General features: G+C 38.3%; 1 pseudogene; it reads left to right on the forward strand.

Annotated features, from left to right (window-relative positions):
* Positions 1-1,110: 1,110 nt before the first annotated feature.
* Positions 1,111-14,177, forward strand: part of LOC113074397 (bone morphogenetic protein receptor type-1A-like) — a 29,263-nt pseudogene continuing 16,196 nt past the window's right edge.

A 14,177-nucleotide genomic window follows, 5' to 3' on the forward strand; every position in this document is an offset into this window, starting at 1 on the left:
GGGTTTTTTTTTTAGTAAGTTAGTAAATTACTTAAAATGACATCAATTGTAGTATTGTGTTCAGAAGTGGGAATGTTGCATCTTTTCAGCATTTTTCAAAAACAGATTTATTTGATGTAATTTAACACCATTAAATGCAAAGCAGTCATTTTACACAATGTATTATCTCAATTTGCCATCTGCTATGGGTTGGGTTGGTTGGGTTGGGTGGTTGGTTGTTGGGGAATTACAGCAATAAAAGATTGATCCATAATTACATAGTTTTCGGCGATCACTAGTGTTACTGCAATAATACAATAAAGAACCATATACAGTATGTGTTATGTGGTAGTCATATTTATAAACATGACGTTCTGAAGTATGTGTTAACAAGTGTCTTTAATACAGTCTTCTGTTGAGAACTACAGTTTCTCTCTTTGTGTTTATGTATGAGAGTTCAAACTGAGATGTGGCTCTACAGGATACTGTAGATTTACTTTATGTAGTATCTACTTACATATGCGATATATGTTTGTTTTTCAAAGATGGAATGAAAAAATAGCTTGTTCTCTTTTTTTGTATTTGAAATTATCTTGTGAAAACAGAATTATTACTTTGTGCTTATTTTGACCTTGGGCTTAATGCCCAAAAATACACCTGAATCTGCACTGAAGTGTTAAACATGTCTAGTAAAAGTATTAAGTTGCTAAAATACTAAAAATAGCTCATAACACAACATTTTACTGGCACTGTTTTTAATGTATGATTAAATATCATTAAACTGTACTGAAGTCTGGACAGCCCCATTGCTACTAATTACTTTTACGACTAAAATGCTACTATAGTATTTAAATCTATTTGTTTTATTAAAATCTAAATGATCATGTTCCCCACAATCAAAGGAAATGTTTAAAACTGTTTAAATGATGTATGCATGGGACAGTATTAACAACTGCCATAAACAAATGATTGCACCTGAGTTTAGGTTTAATGTTTATCATTCTTTTAATAAAACAGTTACATAACACGAACTACGACTTCTATCTGATAATATGACTTTTATAAACATCGAACTGCCAGTTTATTTTATTTTCTTCGCTTCAGTCGCCAGGGGGTGCTGGGAGTCTCGACTGCGACGGTCAGTGCAAAACCCTCGTCAGACCTCAATGAGAGTCCAGCACGAGCACATCTAGAAACTAACCCTCAGAGTTATTCGATTGTCGAGAGCTCAATAAATTGACGGAGTAACGTTATACGGAAATATAATTTCCTGAAGAATCTTTTCGGTAAGTGAAATGGAAAGTGTTAGCTTGGCTATGCTAAACGCTGCCTCCCGAAAGTTTGTTGCGATAAAATTTCAATTTCCACGTAACGTTACTGTTACGAATGATAAACTGACTGCCTGGTATGTAACGTTACATAAAAAAAAAACACTCTGTACACAAATGTGCAAGTCTTAAAGAGAAATAACAATGAGCGTTTATGAGTTTGTTAAATGAATTTGTAGTGAGATTTCCTCAGAGTAAAGCGAGTTTAAACTATAACTAGTGAGCTATCTCCGTTAGCAATTCGAAATACGTTTAAATTGACTCCCATAACTACCAACACTGTATTGTTTACACTGTAAGTAATACAGTGTCTTTGTAAATCTACGTTATGTAGTCTATCATTATTGTTAGAAGAAAACTCAACGCGACATTCGCTTAATGTTAGCAACAATTTCCCTGATAATCTTGACAGCTGTGTATTGCTTCTAAATGTTTAGTTTTATCTCTTATGGAAACTGATTTACATTTTCTTTTCACTTTACAATAGCCTCTTTATTTATATTCTGGATTATATATTCTTTCATGGGTTGGTTTTAACTTCAGGCCGTTTTGCTCACGTATCCAAGTATCCGCCTCTCAATAAAAAAACGCTGTTTTTGGCTTTATTGTATGAGAAGCTTCGTGGAAATTCGTTACATTTAAATTGGTTTTACTGTTCATTTTGTACTGGTTTCCAGATTTTAGTCTTTCTTGGTCATACCTCTATCCCGCTCAATACGAAAGGTGCTTTTAATTTATGGGTTCTGTGGGACGGGGCTCTGCTCAGCTCCTTTATCTTCCCGAGGAGGTCAAAAACAACTGGTAACACTGAAGTCTGTGGTAACACTGCCTGTGAGGCAGTCTGCTTCGATAGGCTTGAGGAAAGTGGATTTATTTGAGAAAATTAAAGCTAAAGGCTCTATACGTGCCTATATCTGTGCATTCCACAGCTTGGATGCATGATCTCCTCTGGCGAGTGAAAAAAAAATAAAAAATTTAATTAATTTAATAGATGTGAGGCAGAATATCAACGGGCAAAGTCACCATTCATTTTAACACTTTTTTTTTTTTTTACCCAGTACAGTAAAAATGAATGGTGACATCATCATTCACATGTTTCACAGAAGAATGTTAAGTTATGGAGATTGGGAATGTAGATTTCTGGATGATCTATTATGTTAATAAGTGCAAAACAGGTACTCCTTATGTCCTCTCATTTGTATTGTGTAGCATTAGACACTCAATTTACAGGAACTGCTAGAGCAATTATTTGTTCAGTGTTGCAATTAATGATCAATTGTTATGCAGATGTGATTGTAAAGTGCTTTGTGTGAGTAGATGGTTTAGTGTAGGGGCCACAAACCCCCAAACATGATCATCCTAAAAGGCATCTATTTAGGTCCTTGTATAAATACCAAATTTATATAGTGAAAAACTAATTGTATTGTAAATGTTTCTCTTTATATGTGTGTAGGGAGATAATTTGTTTAAATGAAAAAGATATATATATGCCGGCAGCCATATCACCCTGGAGCCCAAGACCGGTTGTCCACTGAAGCTAAGCAGGGCTGAGCCTGGTCAGTACCTGGATGGGAGACCTCTGAGAAAACTAGAGCCCCTTTCACACTGCACGTCGGACCCGCAATATTTCTGGAACCTTGCCGGGTCGCCTTTTGTGTGAAAGCAACCATGTCCCGGGATTGATTACCGCATTGAACCCGGGTCGGGGACCTAGTAACATTGCGGGGTTCGACCCGGGACGAGCGCTGTGTGAACAAAAGCCAGATCTAATTTCGTGTTGAAGTGATGACGCGCGACTCTTTTACCGGCTGTTTTGAAGGAGGATCAACGTTCGCGGCGAAAACATATGTGCAAACTGTAATGAAGCAGAGATCAGTTAGTTCCTCACTTTCCACGCTGACGCAGAAATCGTTTGCTTGCTTCAGTGAAAGTATAACGTGTTCCTGTAGCTCAACTGGTAGAGCACTGCGCTAGCAAGCAAGCAAGCGCAAGGTTGGGGGTTCGATTCCCCGGGAACACATGATATGTAAAAATGTATAGCCTTAATGCACTGTAAGTTGCTTTGGATAAAAGCGTCTGCTAAATGCATAAAATCAAATGCATAAAATGCATAAATAACGTGCCTAGCGTTTTCGACTCGTACATTACACGTCACGCGCTGATGTAACGTGTTGTTTCGGGATCTTCAAGGGTTGTGTGTGAAAGCGCGCACATATACCGGGTCATCACTGGCAGTGTGAAAGTGCAAAATCTAGCGAACCGGGAACAATTGCAGGAACACTTTACCTGTGTATTTGCCGGAATGGCAGTGTGAAAGGGGCTTAGGTTGCTGCTGGAAGAGGTGCTAGTGAGGCCAGCAGGGGGTGCTCACCCTGTGGCCTCTGTCGAGAGCGTCAAAAATCGCTCTTGCCGCTCTACTCACGACGCTGCAGAAAGATTAGAGAGTGCTCAGACGCTCTGACGTAGATCGAATGCTTATTTTGTATTTAAAGTGGCCGCAAAGCAAACAAGCTTGTTGATCTCGTCCAGACTAACCCCAAGGAGTATAACGTTATAAGTTAACCTCATTATATATTGTTGTGGACGAAATATTAAGATCCTTTACTTAAAATGAACAAATCTCAGACACCTTGGTCAACGTATCAGTTTTAATTAATTTTTTTATGTCCCTGTATGCAAACAGGGACATCTCATAGATTATTGCAAACTTGAAACAGCAATAATCAACCTGTCCTCTATTGTGCTTGGGAACTAATGGTCGGAGCTGCGTTCTCTGGAATCCTCTCGAGCGGTGGACTTCTACGTTCCGATTGGTTGCTGCCCAACCGCGTCATAGCTTATTACCATAAAGTTGCCTTGATTTCAACTCTCCACGACGCTCTAAATAGCCAAGTCGCGCCGCTCCTCGCCCCTGCTTAACGCTGGCTTACATTGAAAATGAATGACTTCCGGCCATCTTAAATATAAAGAATTATTATTATAATATATATATATATATATATATATATATATATATATATATATATATATATATATATATATATATTAGTGATCGACCGATATTGGTTTTTTATAACCGATACCGATACCGATTATTTGTATGTTTATGTACCCGATAACCGATATGCAGAACCGATATTTATTTACTGTTATACAATTATTACAACACAAATGAGCTGAAAAAAACATTTTATTTATAACAATCACTCCCCCCTTGCATACAAAAAAAAAAAAACATTATATTTATACACAAATAAATAGAGGGGTCTGAGTCCAAAAAATTTAAGCGCACTGTTACTAAGTGTCTTTGTTTTAAAATAAAAGCTTTGATGAGGTAAAAAAATAAAAACAGGTAAAAAAATAAAGCACAAAAATGATTCTAACATATTGGTGGGGGCGGGAGGGCTATTTAGGAGTGCATAGCTATTTACTCCCAGTTAAGCAGAACTAGGTTTTAGTGTAGAAAACAGAGTCTTTCAGCATTCTGCCCTGTAAGCCTGCTTCCTTCAAAAATGTCATGCAGTGGCCGTGCTTGAGGCTTCCTGATCATCAACCCAGTCAGGTGCTGAGCAATATGAACTAACTTTTTTTCCCGAGACTATATAAAGTTAAACAGCACTTGTCAGTTGGCATTTTATGATCTAGATTCAATCTAACGTTAGATCATGAAATGCCAACTGACAAAGTGCTGTTTGACTATAATTTAATCAACCGCGATCGCGCATGGAGATAATAAATAATTAATTTCCACAAAGCGGTATATGTAGCCTATATGTGTATTAGCGAAATAATTGTTATGTAGTAAATGATAATATAATCTAGGGTGTTTAAACAAGATAATCTTGTCAAAAGTTTCATTCAGTCGCCGTGCTTAAGCCTCCAGATCATCCGTCAGTTGCTAAGCAATATGAACGAACTTTCTCTTCTAGACTAATGGTGAGCATATACAACAGATAGAGAATTAAATTCAACGCTTTTATTTTCAACATGCACTCAATCGTGTCTGTTTTATTTAATTCATGTAAAGATACGTCTTTATTGGGGCAGGACATGATGAATTACACTACGTGACTCAATGAGTTCGTCTCAATTGTTTAGAAACAAGCTGCATAAATTAACTATATCAGGAATTTATGTCTCAGATCTCATTTGTGCATGTCTGTTATGTTAAAGAAAGTTGATTAATTAAAGCAAACCAAGTAGAACTATTATTTACCTGTGCACTGAGTTGTTGTTGACTGATCTCCTCAGACACCCGGGCTGCAATGGCGGAAATCTCAAAACGGCCACAAGATGGCGCCGTAAATCGGCGAATCCGATATTACAAAACCGATACCCGATTATGGAAAAATGTTTAAATATCGGGAAAAATATCGGTAAACAGATACATCGGTCGATCACTAATATATATATATATATATATATATATATATATATATATATATATATAATCAAAGATTTATAATTTTATTTTGTTGTATTTTTGTTTTTTTTAAAGATTTTATTATTATTATTATTATTTTACACTGTCTTTAAACATACATATGGACCCCCTAGCAATCCCTTGCATCCCCCTCAATTTGAACATGGCTGTTTTACTTCTCATTGATATATTCTGCTTGGCACTCAGTCTTTATACTGAGGGCAGATAATTTTGCTTAAAAGGCAGCAATATCATACAACAATAAAAATAGATGTTTTCCCCTCCTATCTGTTTTTTAAAATATCAGCCAGACCCAGATTTAGTTGCCCTGGAGCCCTTTTGGAGTTTGTTTCAATCTCAGCAACAGTGCGAGTGATCAGATTGCAGTGGGAATCTATGGCAAAGTGGCAGCGTGAGGAGGGGAAAAGGGGGGCATTGGGGCAGGAGGGTTAAGATGCAGTGTATATCAGGTTTCACATCCCTTTCTGCTGCACCATCTAAAGTCAGCCCCCACCCTCCCTGACTCGCTCTGGAGACAGTATGGCTAAGTAGGAGGGAAAAACACACGGCCACCTAGATCTGGCCCCAAATGTATCACCCCACCATTTAGTCCTATCATTCCGATCTAAAAGATGGAAAACAAGTCCTAGATGAGTACGGAAATTTGATACACACTACTGAGCTTTAATTGAACAGACTTTTCTTTAAAGGGGGGGTGAAATGCTATTTCATGCATACTGAGTTTTTTACACTGTTAAAGAGTTGGATTCCCATGCTAAACATGGACAAAGTTTCAAAAATTAAGTTGTACGTTTGAAGGAGTATTTCTGTTCCAAAAATACTCCTTCCGGTTTGTCACAAGTTTCGGAAAGTTTTTTTCGAGTATGGCTCTGTGTGACGGTAGATGGAGCGGAATTTCCTTATATGGGTCCTAAGGGCACGTCTGCCGGAAGAGCGCGCGCTCCCGTATAGCAGAGCACTGAGAGCACAACAGACATTCACTGATCAGAGCGAGAGCGTCGCGAAATGTCACACAAGGAGTGTGTTTTTGGTTGCCAGGGCAAGACAACCCTGCACAGATTACCAAAAGAGAAACAGCATTAAGGGACCAGTGGATGGAGTTTATTTTTACAGAGCATCAATGGAGTTGTGCAAGTGTTTGTGTTTGTTCCCTGCATTTCGAAGATGCTTGTTTTACAAACAAGGCTCAGTTTGACGGCAGATTTGCACATCGTTTATTTCTTAAGGATAATGCAGTCCCAACAAAAAATTTTTACGATCGTGTGTTGGAACCGCATGCGCTGAGTAAAACTGCTTCAAATATCTCTGTGTTGTTAACTTAGCTATCGGCGCGTAAGCACATCAAGTAAACAACATGCAATGTTGTCATCAAACTGCACTTTCCACATGTACAGCTTAAAAAAAAATAAAAAAAAATAAATAAATAAAAAAAAGACGACAAAGTGGAACTTAGTCATTTTCCAAAACCACTCAGCAAATATATACATTTCAGTACATACCACATAGAGACGTCGTTGCTGATGCTGCTTTTGTTAAATTTCAGCCTCTGGATCTGATTCTGGATCATAAATATACGCTGAATCTGACTGTTAGTCATGGTTTGTTTTGGTTGGTTTTGTCCTCACGGTGTTGTCACAGCTTCGCTCTCAACGCCAAAGCTTACTGGCGCTCGTGATTCTTTAGCTCCGCCCACACATCACGCCTCCAGCCGGTCGTGTTTTTCCGGGAAAAATCGGTACAGGCTATCTTTCTCTTATGAATATAATAAAACTAAAAACTTTTTGGAGTTATGAAGGATGCAGTATTACTCTATAGGTACTCAAGATTAACAGGATATTGAGTGAAAACGAGCATTTCTCCCCCCCTTTAACACTTACTGTATGCTGTCCTCTGTGCTTGAGCGTCCAATGGATGGTAGGAAAGTGAGTGAGAGCCATTGATTTCTTTAACTCTATGTTTCTTTTTTCTATGCCACTGTTGGTTAGTTTGATGGTAGATCAGATAAAAATAGATTGGATAAAGCTTTGCAGTGGGAGGCCAGTGTAGTTCTGGAGAGTGGTCTCTGTTTATTCAGTATGTCCCAGACTCCCAGCTGTCTTTTAATGGTATTGATCTACTTTAAATACACTTGGCTATCGGAGTAAATTATTTAAAGTGGCACCAGTTAGGGTGAATTCAATAATGGGTTGGTTTAGTGCAAAGACAACCAAAAATATTTTCTGTCTGTATTGCTTATAATGAGTCACAATGTTTGTTTACCATATTATTTAGGGGATTTCATTTGGTTGTAGAGAACCAGATGATTGAATTACATGTGCCTGTTTTTTTTTTTTAATGCCAAGTAATGGTTCTCTTGTGATTGTTGTAATGCTCGGGATGCCTTTGACACACCAGGCCTCGTTTATACCAGCACTTTTCTCTTTGTAAAGCAATTAGTATAATTCCACTTGGTGGCAGGCTTTAGATATAAGATTTGTTTTGATATTGTACTTTATTGCCATAATGCCAATTTTAAAGGAATAGTTCACTCAAAAATGAAAGTTGGTTGAAAATGTACCCATCCTCAGGCCATCCATGATGTAGATAAGTTTCAGAACAGATTAGGAGATACTTAGCATTACATCTTTTTGATCATCTGCAGTGAATCGATGCCATCAGAAGAAGACTTCAAACTAGGGCTGCATGATATTGGGAAAAAATGACATTGCGATATTTTATTTTTTCTGTGATATATATTGCTATATGAAATCTAATCAAATTTTTTCTTACAAACAAAAATGCGGTGAGCAGATTTACATTCTCATTTTAAATGATTTAAACATCGACACCATCGTGTCAATTGATTAATATGCGCGAGGGAGAGAGAGCAAGACAGCGCTCGTGTTGTTTTAGGCGCTCTCTCTCTCTCCCTCTGTCTCTCTCTCTCTCTCTCTCGCGTGCTCTATCTCTCTCTCTCTTGCTCTTGCTCTCAACGAATCTCATTCGTCAAGGGCCGGGGAGCAGTTGGCCCATACAGTTAATGAATAATGGATTAACTACGACAGCCTACATCGCACATCCTGCGATGTGACTATCGTGGATTCGTACAAAGCGATATCGATGCTTAAACGACGCATCGTGCAGCCCTTGTTCAAACAGCTTATAAAAACATCACTATAATCAACAAGTAATTGCAGTTGTTGCCTTAAATTTCACAATTTACAGTTAATATTTTAATTAAAGGCCAGTTCTATGTAGTTTCAAACCAATTCAAAAACAGAAGCTAAATGCTGATGCCATCTAAGTTTGTATTAAATGTAGGCTAATTACTGTGCAGTTATTGCTGTTAATTTCAGATGGTTACGGTTATTGTTTTCAATAGACAAAAGCCAGTTTGGCCTATTAAATACCAAATAAACATCTTGTTTATGCACACTTTCCTTCTTTCTTGTTTGTTGCTTAAAGAGTTAAAAAAAAAATCGGAAATCAGTATCGGAATCGGCCATTTTGTTGGTTAAAAAATCTGTATCTGAATCGGCCATAAAAAAAATCATGATTGTGCATCCCTACCCCCAATACAGTAAAACTGCACATTTTAGAGTGGCCTTTTATTGTGGCCAGCCTATTATCTGTACAATAATAATTCTGTCTAATCAGCATCTTGATTTGCCACACCTGTGAGGTGGATGGAGGAGAAGTGCTCACTAACACATACTTTCAACACAATCTTTGAGTTCAGCTCATGAAAAATGGGGGCAAAAACAAGTGTCTGACAGACCAGTATCTGTAAATGTAAATATGAATTAGTGTTCTGCGCGTCTCTGTGTGAATTAATGAATGGCAGAGACATGCGGGTTTGTTTACTAACTAGACTGAAGCACATGACGCTTGCATTAATTTCAGCATCTGAGCTTCAGAGTTCTTTCTCCATCAAGCGATCTGAACTTTTCAGTTCATCTCAATGGACGCACAGCGCACCTGTATTTGATGCTCTGTAAACTCTTTGTGAAGGCGCACTTCTCACCGTCGCTTTACTGATAGCGCTGTTTCTCACAACTGCAAAGAGAGAGAGAGCGAGAGTCTTACCATGCTGAATCGACACGCTATATGTAAACTATTCTTTGTTGTCTTCTCCCATCAAAATAATGGAGTTCATTTAGAATTATTCATATTCATTTTCGAACAAGCAGAAGACATACCGGTTTCTCCGGTAATGGGCAGAGCTAATGCGCAAATGGCAATTTCATTGGCTGGCGCTGATAGTACCATCCTTGTTTTGATTTCAGCAAATCAGTTTGACCGAACGCAGACAACGTGATTAATATTCATTAACCCAGCAGCTCATCAATTCATAGTGCATTGTAAATACATTAGTATGATAGTAGAATTAGTAGTAGTATTATCTTTTAATAATAATTAATATGATCTATTACTATTTTTTTTTTTACAGAAACCCTCAATGGCCAAAAAATCTTAAGCATCACCACCAGTCTTAAGTTCAATTAAAATGACAAATATGCATTCATTAGGCCTAAAAGTTAATTTTTACATAAAAGCATTGTGCTAGAAATATTACTATTATTTAGTAAAATGTATGTGATAGTGCTACTACTGTTGAAAAAATGTATAAAACTTTATTTTTTAAAGAAATAAATCACAATATTTCTTCCATGTTTAAATTTTAATAGCAAATCCCCTTTATTTACCAAAAATAAAATGTTTAAATTTCATAACATAAAAGACTAATTAAATTTGAGTGAAACTTGTTAACTGTTTTTCATAATTATATAACTTTTAGAAAAACTTTAAACACAATTGTAAATAAGTATAAAGAATGGCATTGGTTTTATTTTTAGTGCTAAAAAGTTTTTTTTTTTATAATTAGCATATTTTTGTGTTTTGATTTGGTACCGAGAACCGTGAATTTTCACTGGTATCGGTATTGAATACTGAAATTTTGGTACCGTGACAACACTAATTACATTTGTGAATAAGAAGATACCTAAAAAAAATCAAGTTATGCACTAGGGAAAAACACCTTTCAGTTTTACTCCCTTTAGCTGCTTTTCACCATCTCATTCATCTTTTCAATTAAGCTGTGTTGTTGGCTGCACTGTGAAATTATCAAGTACGACAAGATTTCTGAACTGAGATGTTACTATGAATAGAACTACCTTATATGGTGGAAGTAGAAACCAAGCAAACATGTTTTTAACAAGTTTAGCAGTTCTTCTCCGTGTTACTATAGCTTAGGCTTACTGGATATTACAAATAGTGCAGGTGATGCATATTTACTGGGTTCTCACGTTACCCTGGTTTAGAGATGGAGTCAGATTTATTATTTATAATGTTTAGAAATAATTTTACCTTTATTGGACCATAGCCATGCATTTCTGGCAGCTTGTTAAAAATTGATAGAAAAAAAAACTGCTTTAACATACTATACAGCATAAAAAAATCTCTCCAATGTTTTATAGGATTTTGTGGTACTATGCAAGTATCCAAATGCCATTTGGACATTCAGCCACCTGGATCCGAATGACACCTGCAGACAGCCTTCATGCTTACCAAATTCTATGCCTACAGGCTCAACAGAAATGGGTCTTTCTGTACGGTAAGGAAACCTCTGCTAAAAAAAAAAAAGCCACTTCTTCTGACATCCCCTCTGCAGTACAGGCAACCGAGAAGTGTGTTTTCATGTGGTGATTATATGACCAGAGGAGATAAAAATGCTCCTTACACCAGAGATTAGTTGGACGCCAACAAATGGTTTCACCATGTTTGGATCTGGGATTTCACTTTAGAAAAGGTCAAAGTTTTATGTCAAAGTTCATCCGTGTGTGGCTTACCTCCAAGGCAACAGCCCCACCCAGTTTCTCTTACACCTGAAGTGCAGATTTAAGGTTTAGTTCACCATAAAATTACAATTAGCCCATAGATTACTCACCCTCAAGTCATCCTAGGTGTATGTGACTTTCTTCTTTCAGACGAATCCAGTCAGAGTTGTATAAAAAAATTGTCTTTAATTGCTGTTTAATGCCACTCAGTGGGTGTTGCACTGCATCAGTCCAGGAGAAGTTTAATAAAAAGCTCACATCCAAAAAGGTGTCTCACATGGCTCTGGGGGATGATCAAAGGCCTCCTGTAGAGAATCGATGCGTTTTTGTAAGAAAAATATCCATATTCAAATCTTAATAATCACTTTAATGTAGCTTGTGCTTCCGCTTGTAAATGGAAGCAGTTCTGGGCAAATGACGTACGAGTTTGGCTTTGTGCATGCGCTGCTCAGAAGTGGCGAACGCGGAAGCGCAGGGGAGAGAAATCAAAACATAACCGGTCAATAATTGGAAGTAAAGAAACAAGGATTTGTAAAGAAGAATGTCGGCTGATTAATAATCCAAGAGGAGACTGGTTCTCCTTTTCTAAAGTAAGGAAACTTTGATTCCTTTGCTCCCTTTGCTCCCTTTGCTCCGGAAGTCGTGGCCTAATGGTTAGAGAGTCGGACTCCCAATCGAAAAGGTTGTGAGTTCAAGTCCCGGGCCGGAAGGAATTGTAGGTGGGGGGAGTGCATGTACAGTTCTCTCTCCACCTTCAATACCACGACTTAGGTGCCTTTGAGCAAGGCATCGAACCCCCAACTGTTCCCCGGGTGCCGCAGCATAAATGGCTGCCCACTGCTCCGGTTCACTGCTCACTGCTGTGTGTGTTCACTGCTCTGTGTGTGTGCACTTCGGATGGGTTAAATGCAGAGCACAAATTCTGAGTATGGGTCACCATACTTGGCTGAGCATTGGGCAGCCATTTATGCTGCGGCACCCGGGGAGCAGTTGGGGGTTCGATGCCTTGCTCAAGGGTTACCTCAGTTGTGGTATTGAGGGTGAAGAGAGCTCTGTACAGTCACTCCCCCAACCTACAATTCCTGCCGGCCCAAGACTTAAACTCGTAACTTTTGGATTAAGAGTCAGAATCTCTAACCATTAGGCCACGACCTGTGTGAGGCAGGTAATATATTTAAAAATATATATATATAAAAAAAAACCTTGCAGTAAACCTTCAGTAATTCCAGGAAATTAGTTTGACATCTTCTCCATATTTGTTCCTATATAAAATCCAAGAAATGGTCAATGATTTGTCTGTAGGTTAAAAGTAGAGAAATATAATAATACAGTGCAGAATGTCTTTTGGGAGTACTGATCAATTATTAACATCACCATGAAATCATATTTATAAACAAACAAGTATTTATAAATTATTATTTCGTGTATTTTTTATTTTTATTTGGCCTTGTATTCTTTAATCAAAAGCATTGAAATTTCTTCTCACAACAATATAGATGACATGCACTGGCACGAAGACGGGACAATAGATCAGTCACGCAAAGATTGCATAAGTGCTTCATAGACAAGCAGTTCAGATCTTAGTCAGTTGGGCTGAGTTTCTTAACCTCTCAGCCAAAATGTGCTCAAATTTTGGGGGCTTTGTTCTAGAAATGTTGTCTCAACCCATTACCCCTCCAGAGGAATCCGGCCTTAGGAACTCATATTGCACCCAGATGCTCCACAAATTAACTTTTGTACTTCTCCTGCGATCCACTGCCTTTAAAGTCTCTGCTTGACTGACTTTCTGCGATGCAGCTGCTTGACAGTGTTTGGTGTTGTGTCAAGAGGAGATGTGGGGGTTCGGTGAGAATTAGAAGAAAAGATGATAGAGAGAGAGCTGGTTGTGGGGCACATCTCATTGTGCACATCTCAAGTATTCTTATGCTAATCCTTTCCTGAGATGAGGCAAAAAGCAGCCATGCAAACAATGGCAGCGGAGCCAGAAAGTCTGCCCTGCAGTCTAGCAGGCCTTGAAAGGCATGTGGGGCATAGTGCCGACACTGAGGGAAGGGATCCTCCAGTACTGAGAGCCCTGCTGAAAGGAGGGGCCCCTGGAGGGACCAAAGACCCAGGCCAAAGCAGCCCAAGCGAGCGGGGGCGAAGGGTAGACAAACATCAGACCCCTATGGTCGTCATGCAGGCTGTAGTTAGAAGTGACAAGAAAGGCAAGGTGAGATGTATTTTACAGATATATTTCATAATATTATCACACATTGGCTTTATATTCTAGTTGGAACTCCCACCCAAACCTTCTGTATGTTGTGGTGAACTGTCATTTATGTTGGGTTTTTGACCTGAGTGAAACGTTGAGTTCTGCACATTAGGAAGGTCAGATAATACTCACTCCTCAAGGATTGAGAGAGATTCACGGTCAAGCATAAAGCCTAAAGTATACTTCAGCTGACTGCATTCTGTGCAGTGCGCACTGTCTGATATGAAGACATGGCTATGCGCAAGATTCACTGGAATGCTGAAAATGAAGTACATGCCTTAAGGTTGACTCCAAAGATGCACTATAGTCATACATCACAATACAATAAACCTATTCATTCGGCCTCCTTCCATAAA

The sequence above is a fragment of the Carassius auratus genome, unplaced genomic scaffold (assembly GCF_003368295.1).
Source record: "Carassius auratus strain Wakin unplaced genomic scaffold, ASM336829v1 scaf_tig00014498, whole genome shotgun sequence".
Classification (NCBI taxonomy): domain Eukaryota; kingdom Metazoa; phylum Chordata; class Actinopteri; order Cypriniformes; family Cyprinidae; genus Carassius; species Carassius auratus.